This window comes from Schistocerca serialis, chromosome 4, assembly GCF_023864345.2.
Source record: "Schistocerca serialis cubense isolate TAMUIC-IGC-003099 chromosome 4, iqSchSeri2.2, whole genome shotgun sequence".
Classification (NCBI taxonomy): Eukaryota; Metazoa; Arthropoda; class Insecta; order Orthoptera; family Acrididae; genus Schistocerca; species Schistocerca serialis.
Window position 1 is genome coordinate 415,650,887 of NC_064641.1, and position 7,154 is coordinate 415,658,040.

General features: G+C 58.4%; 2 non-coding genes and 1 pseudogene across 2 annotated transcripts; all 3 read left to right on the top strand.

Annotated features, from left to right (window-relative positions):
- Positions 1–506: 506 nt before the first annotated feature.
- On the top strand, positions 507–2,415 carry LOC126476828 (small subunit ribosomal RNA). The gene has a single exon (XR_007587267.1). It is a non-coding gene; the product is annotated as a small subunit ribosomal RNA (ribosomal RNA).
- A 351-nt stretch (positions 2,416–2,766) lies between these two features.
- On the top strand, positions 2,767–2,921 carry LOC126476402 (5.8S ribosomal RNA). The gene has a single exon (XR_007586942.1). It is a non-coding gene; the product is annotated as a 5.8S ribosomal RNA (ribosomal RNA).
- A 188-nt stretch (positions 2,922–3,109) lies between these two features.
- LOC126475569 (large subunit ribosomal RNA) overlaps positions 3,110–7,154 on the top strand; it is a 7,767-nt pseudogene continuing 3,722 nt past the window's right edge.

The following is a 7,154-nucleotide window of genomic DNA, read 5'->3' on the forward strand; positions in this document are numbered from 1 at the left end:
GCGCTCGGCGCCGCGACGCCGTCTGCTGCTCGGTCGCCCCAGCGGTTCTCGCAGGTGGTTTGTATCGCAGCTGTGCGGACGTGTTGGCGCGTGCGCTGTGCTGGGAGAGTTCGCTTCGGCACCCAAGTGGGGCTTTTGTCCTTCTGTGGCGCCGGCGTTGGAGCTGCCGGTCACCGTAGGTGGCGCGTGTTGTCTCCCGCCGGCAATGCCACGACAGCACGCTCCCGGGCCTCTGTCGGCAGCGGCAAGCTCAGTTGGGAGCACGGGTGGTCGCACCTAAAGCGTCTACTCGCCTAACTCCGGGCGATTGCGCCTCTCTCGAACCCGACCAAGTACTTAGGACGGCGCTGCGCGCCGCCGGGACCTGAGAGGGTTTCGAGGTGTGTTGTGCAGGGGAGCTCAGCCTCCTCCTGTTTGCAGAATAATTGAGCGGACGCTTGCGTGTTCGCGCGGGCCCCCGGGACACACTCCCGGGCGGCCGGCTGCTCAGCTCTAGTTGACGCAGCTCCCTGGTTGATCCTGCCAGTAGTCATATGCTTGTCTCAAAGATTAAGCCATGCATGTCTCAGTACAAGCCGCATTAAGGTGAAACCGCGAATGGCTCATTAAATCAGTTATGGTTCCTTAGATCGTACCCACGTTACTTGGATAACTGTGGTAATTCTAGAGCTAATACATGCAAACAGAGTCCCGACCAGAGATGGAAGGGACGCTTTTATTAGATCAAAACCAATCGGTCGGCTCGTCCGGTCCGTTTGCCTTGGTGACTCTGAATAACTTTGGGCTGATCGCACGGTCCTCGTACCGGCGACGCATCTTTCAAATGTCTGCCTTATCAACTGTCGATGGTAGGTTCTGCGCCTACCATGGTTGTAACGGGTAACGGGGAATCAGGGTTCGATTCCGGAGAGGGAGCCTGAGAAACGGCTACCACATCCAAGGAAGGCAGCAGGCGCGCAAATTACCCACTCCCGGCACGGGGAGGTAGTGACGAAAAATAACGATACGGGACTCATCCGAGGCCCCGTAATCGGAATGAGTACACTTTAAATCCTTTAACGAGTATCTATTGGAGGGCAAGTCTGGTGCCAGCAGCCGCGGTAATTCCAGCTCCAATAGCGTATATTAAAGTTGTTGCGGTTAAAAAGCTCGTAGTTGGATTTGTGTCCCACGCTGTTGGTTCACCGCCCGTCGGTGTTTAACTGGCATGTATCGTGGGACGTCCTGCCGGTGGGGCGAGCCGAAGGCGTGCGACCGCCTCGTGCGTGCTCGTGCGTCCCGAGGCGGACCCCGTTGAAATCCTACCAGGGTGCTCTTTATTGAGTGTCTCGGTGGGCCGGCACGTTTACTTTGAACAAATTAGAGTGCTTAAAGCAGGCAAGCCCGCCTGAATACTGTGTGCATGGAATAATGGAATAGGACCTCGGTTCTATTTTGTTGGTTTTCGGAACCCGAGGTAATGATTAATAGGGACAGGCGGGGGCATTCGTATTGCGACGTTAGAGGTGAAATTCTTGGATCGTCGCAAGACGAACAGAAGCGAAAGCATTTGCCAAGTATGTTTTCATTAATCAAGAACGAAAGTTAGAGGTTCGAAGGCGATCAGATACCGCCCTAGTTCTAACCATAAACGATGCCAGCCAGCGATCCGCCGCAGTTCCTCCGATGACTCGGCGGGCAGCCTCCGGGAAACCAAAGCTTTTGGGTTCCGGGGGAAGTATGGTTGCAAAGCTGAAACTTAAAGGAATTGACGGAAGGGCACCACCAGGAGTGGAGCCTGCGGCTTAATTTGACTCAACACGGGAAACCTCACCAGGCCCGGACACCGGAAGGATTGACAGATTGATAGCTCTTTCTTGATTCGGTGGGTGGTGGTGCATGGCCGTTCTTAGTTGGTGGAGCGATTTGTCTGGTTAATTCCGATAACGAACGAGACTCTAGCCTGCTAACTAGTCGCGTGACATCCTTCGTGCTGTCAGCGATTACTTTTCTTCTTAGAGGGACAGGCGGCTTCTAGCCGCACGAGATTGAGCAATAACAGGTCTGTGATGCCCTTAGATGTTCTGGGCCGCACGCGCGCTACACTGAAGGAATCAGCGTGTCTTCCTAGGCCGAAAGGTCGGGGTAACCCGCTGAACCTCCTTCGTGCTAGGGATTGGGGCTTGCAATTGTTCCCCATGAACGAGGAATTCCCAGTAAGCGCGAGTCATAAGCTCGCGTTGATTACGTCCCTGCCCTTTGTACACACCGCCCGTCGCTACTACCGATTGAATGATTTAGTGAGGTCTTCGGACTGGTACGCGGCATTGACTCTGTCGTTGCCGATGCTACCGGAAAGATGACCAAACTTGATCATTTAGAGGAAGTAAAAGTCGTAACAAGGTTTCCGTAGGTGAACCTGCGGAAGGATCATTACCGACTAGACTGCATGTCTTTCGATGTGCGTGTCGTGTCGCGCAACACGCTACCTGTACGGCTCGCAGTAGCCGTGCGCCGCGTGCGGAACCACGCGTTCGTCTCAAAACTAACGGCAATGTTGTGTGGTACGAGCGCTGAAGCGCTGGAGCGGCTGGCCTGCGGCACCTGGCGCCTGGCGCCGGTTTTGAATGACTTTCGCCCGAGTGCCTGTCCGCTCCGGTGTGGAGCCGTACGACGCCCATCGGCCGTGAGGCCGTTGGACACTGAACGCTGGAACAGGGGCCGCCACACGCCTCAGTCCCGCCTATGCAACTGTCTTGAAAGAGATAGTGGAAACTATGAAAAGATCACCCAGGACGGTGGATCACTCGGCTCGTGGGTCGATGAAGAACGCAGCAAATTGCGCGTCGACATGTGAACTGCAGGACACATGAACATCGACGTTTCGAACGCACATTGCGGTCCATGGATTCCGTTCCCGGGCCACGTCTGGCTGAGGGTCGGCTACGTATACTGAAGCGCGCGGCGTTTGCCCCGCTTCGCAGACCTGGGAGTGTCGTGGCCGCCTGTGGGGCCGGCCGCGTCTCCTTAAACGTGCGATGCGCGCCCGTCGCCTGGCGGTTCGCATACCGGTACTTACTCGGTAGCGTGCACAGCCGGCTGGCGGTGTGGCGTGCGACACCTCGTACAACGACCTCAGAGCAGGCGAGACTACCCGCTGAATTTAAGCATATTACTAAGCGGAGGAAAAGAAACTAACAAGGATTCCCCCAGTAGCGGCGAGCGAACAGGGAAGAGTCCAGCACCGAACCCCGCAGGCTGCCGCCTGTCGTGGCATGTGGTGTTTGGGAGGGTCCACTACCCCGACGCCTCGCGCCGAGCCCAAGTCCAACTTGAATGAGGCCACGGCCCGTAGAGGGTGCCAGGCCCGTAGCGGCCGGTGCGAGCGTCGGCGGGACCTCTCCTTCGAGTCGGGTTGCTTGAGAGTGCAGCTCCAAGTGGGTGGTAAACTCCATCTGAGACTAAATATGACCACGAGACCGATAGCGAACAAGTACCGTGAGGGAAAGTTGAAAAGAACTTTGAAGAGAGAGTTCAAAAGTACGTGAAACCGTTCTGGGGTAAACGTGAGAAGTCCGAAAGGTCGAACGGGTGAGATTCACGCCCATCCGGCCACTGGCCTCCGCCCTCGGCAGATGGGGCCGGCCGCCCGCGCGGAGCAATCCGCGGCGGGGTCGTGTCCGGTTGCCTTTCCACTCGCCGCGGGGCGGGGCCGTTCCGGTGTGCGGTGGGCCGCACTTCTCCCCTAGTAGGACGTCGCGACCCGCTGGGTGCCGGCCTACGGCCCGGGTGCGCAGCCTGTCCTTCCGCGGGCCTCGGTTCGCGTCTGTTGGGCAGAGCCCCGGTGTCCTGGCTGGCTGCCCGGCGGTATATCTGGAGGAGTCGATTCGCCCCTTTGGGCGCTCGGGCTCCCGGCAAGCGCGCGCGGTTCTTACCGGATGACGGACCTACCTGGCCCGGCCCCGGACCCGCGCCGCTGTTGGCTCGGGATGCTCTCGGGCGGAATAATCGCTCCCGTCAGCGGCGCTTCAGCTTTGGACAATTTCACGACCCGTCTTGAAACACGGACCAAGGAGTCTAACATGTGCGCGAGTCATTGGGCTGTACGAAACCTAAAGGCGTAATGAAAGTGAAGGTCTCGCCTTGCGCGGGCCGAGGGAGGATGGGGCTTCCCCGCCCTTCACGGGGCGGCGGCCTCCGCACTCCCGGGGCGTCTCGTCCTCATTGCAAGGTGAGGCGCACCTAGAGCGTACACGTTGGGACCCGAAAGATGGTGAACTATGCCTGGCCAGGACGAAGTCAGGGGAAACCCTGATGGAGGTCCGTAGCGATTCTGACGTGCAAATCGATCGTCGGAGCTGGGTATAGGGGCGAAAGACTAATCGAACCATCTAGTAGCTGGTTCCCTCCGAAGTTTCCCTCAGGATAGCTGGTGCTCGTACGAGTCTCATCCGGTAAAGCGAATGATTAGAGGCCTTGGGGCCGAAACGACCTCAACCTATTCTCAAACTTTAAATGGGTGAGATCTCCGGCTTGCTTGATATGCTGAAGCCGCGAGCAAACGACTCGGATCGGAGTGCCAAGTGGGCCACTTTTGGTAAGCAGAACTGGCGCTGTGGGATGAACCAAACGCCGAGTTAAGGCGCCCGAATCGACGCTCATGGGAAACCATGAAAGGCGTTGGTTGCTTAAGACAGCAGGACGGTGGCCATGGAAGTCGGAATCCGCTAAGGAGTGTGTAACAACTCACCTGCCGAAGCAACTAGCCCTGAAAATGGATGGCGCTGAAGCGTCGTGCCTATACTCGGCCGTCAGTCTGGCAGTCATGGCCGGTCCTTGCGGCCGGCCGCGAAGCCCTGACGAGTAGGAGGGTCGCGGCGGTGGGCGCAGAAGGGTCTGGGCGTGAGCCTGCCTGGAGCCGCCGTCGGTGCAGATCTTGGTGGTAGTAGCAAATACTCCAGCGAGGCCCTGGAGGGCTGACGCGGAGAAGGGTTTCGTGTGAACAGCCGTTGCACACGAGTCAGTCGATCCTAAGCCCTAGGAGAAATCCGATGTTGATGGGGGCCGTCATAGCATGATGCACTTTGTGCTGGCCCCCGTTGGGCGAAAGGGAATCCGGTTCCTATTCCGGAACCCGGCAGCGGAACCGATACAAGTCGGGCCCCTCTTTTAGAGATGCTCGTCGGGGTAACCCAAAAGGACCCGGAGACGCCGTCGGGAGATCGGGGAAGAGTTTTCTTTTCTGCATGAGCGTTCGAGTTCCCTGGAATCCTCTAGCAGGGAGATAGGGTTTGGAACGCGAAGAGCACCGCAGTTGCGGCGGTGTCCCGATCTTCCCCTCGGACCTTGAAAATCCGGGAGAGGGCCACGTGGAGGTGTCGCGCCGGTTCGTACCCATATCCGCAGCAGGTCTCCAAGGTGAAGAGCCTCTAGTCGATAGAATAATGTAGGTAAGGGAAGTCGGCAAATTGGATCCGTAACTTCGGGATAAGGATTGGCTCTGAGGATCGGGGCGTGTCGGGCTTGGTCGGGAAGTGGGTCAGCGCTAACGTGCCGGGCCTGGGCGAGGTGAGTGCCGTAGGGGTGCCGGTAAGTGCGGGCGTTTAGCGCGGGCGTGGTCTGCTCTCGCCGTTGGTCGGCCTCGTGCTGGCCGGCGGTGCAGGATGCGCGCGCCTGCGCGGCGTTCGCGCCCCGGTGCTTCAACCTGCGTGCAGGATCCGAGCTCGGTCCCGTGCCTTGGCCTCCCACGGATCTTCCTTGCTGCGAGGCCGCGTCCGCCTTAGCGTGCTCCTCCGGGGGCGCGCGGGTGCGCGGATTCTCTTCGGCCGCCATTCAACGATCAACTCAGAACTGGCACGGACTGGGGGAATCCGACTGTCTAATTAAAACAAAGCATTGCGATGGCCCTAGCGGGTGTTGACGCAATGTGATTTCTGCCCAGTGCTCTGAATGTCAACGTGAAGAAATTCAAGCAAGCGCGGGTAAACGGCGGGAGTAACTATGACTCTCCAAATGCTCACATGATGCGTCATATACGGATCCTCTCGGTCCACTCCTTAGCATCCTAGTGGTGTTGAGTGGGCGATGGTTCGCTTAGCCTCTCGGTGGGAAATCCTAGCTCTGGCCTTCACGTGGCGGGGGTCGTGAGAGGTTCTGAGGAAGGTTATGCCTTGGCATAAGTCTCCCAAAGTTCCTCGACCGACAGAGCAGGGTGTGTTTAGGGTACGGGGGTTGCCTCCCCTCGTGCCTTTGCTCCAGCTGGCCCAACAACAAGAAGTAAACGTGGTACCAGGCCTCCCACTGGAGCGCCTGTGCCAGCTGATGAGCCACCCAGCCAGCCAACCGATGCGGGTCGAGCGCCGCTCCCCATAGTCTGCCCCGATTGCTCGCGGTCTTTTTCCACCAAGACCGGGCTCGGTGTTCATCGGCGCCATGCTCATCCATCTGCAGTCAACGCGGAGATACAGACGGGGAGGAAGAAGGCCAGGTGGTCTGAAGAAGAACTCTTGCGTTTGGCCCATGCCGAAGCAACCCTGACCATCCACGGCTGCAAGTTCTTTAATCAGGAACTCGCCAAGGCCTTTCCTGCTCGAACGCTGGAGTCCATCAAGTGCCAGCGTAGGACGAAGTCCTATCGGGACATGGTGGCTAGGTTTGTCGCCGAGCTCCCCAGTAGTGCTCATGGTTCTCATGACGCTGCGGCTGAGCCTGGTGACGGATCCCCTCTACCACACGTTCCACCTCAGGGGGATAGCGTTGACCTTGCCATCTGGTCCTTTGTTTCTGAACTCCCTCCATCGGGCCGCCGATTTCGGTCTCTTGACGCTCTTCTGGCTCTTGGTCCTACCACTAGCCGGGACACTATCCGAGCAATGTTGCTACCTGCTTTGGATGAGTTAGGGAGCATGGAACCAGCTGTCCATCAAGCTGCAAACATACGGATTCAACAGCCTCCAGAGCGGAAGCGTGCTCGACGAAGGTGGGAATATGCAGTGGTCCAGCGTGCCTTCAAGAAAAATCCGGCACGTTGTATCAACGGGCTCCTTGAGGGCACTCTTCTGCATCAGCCCCCGTCCATCCCGGGGCTGATTGAGTATTGGACAGACCTCTTTGCCCCACCTCGTGTCAGGTCTCGGCCTCCCCGGGGTGAGGGCCTGTCCGACAGGCTGTTGCCG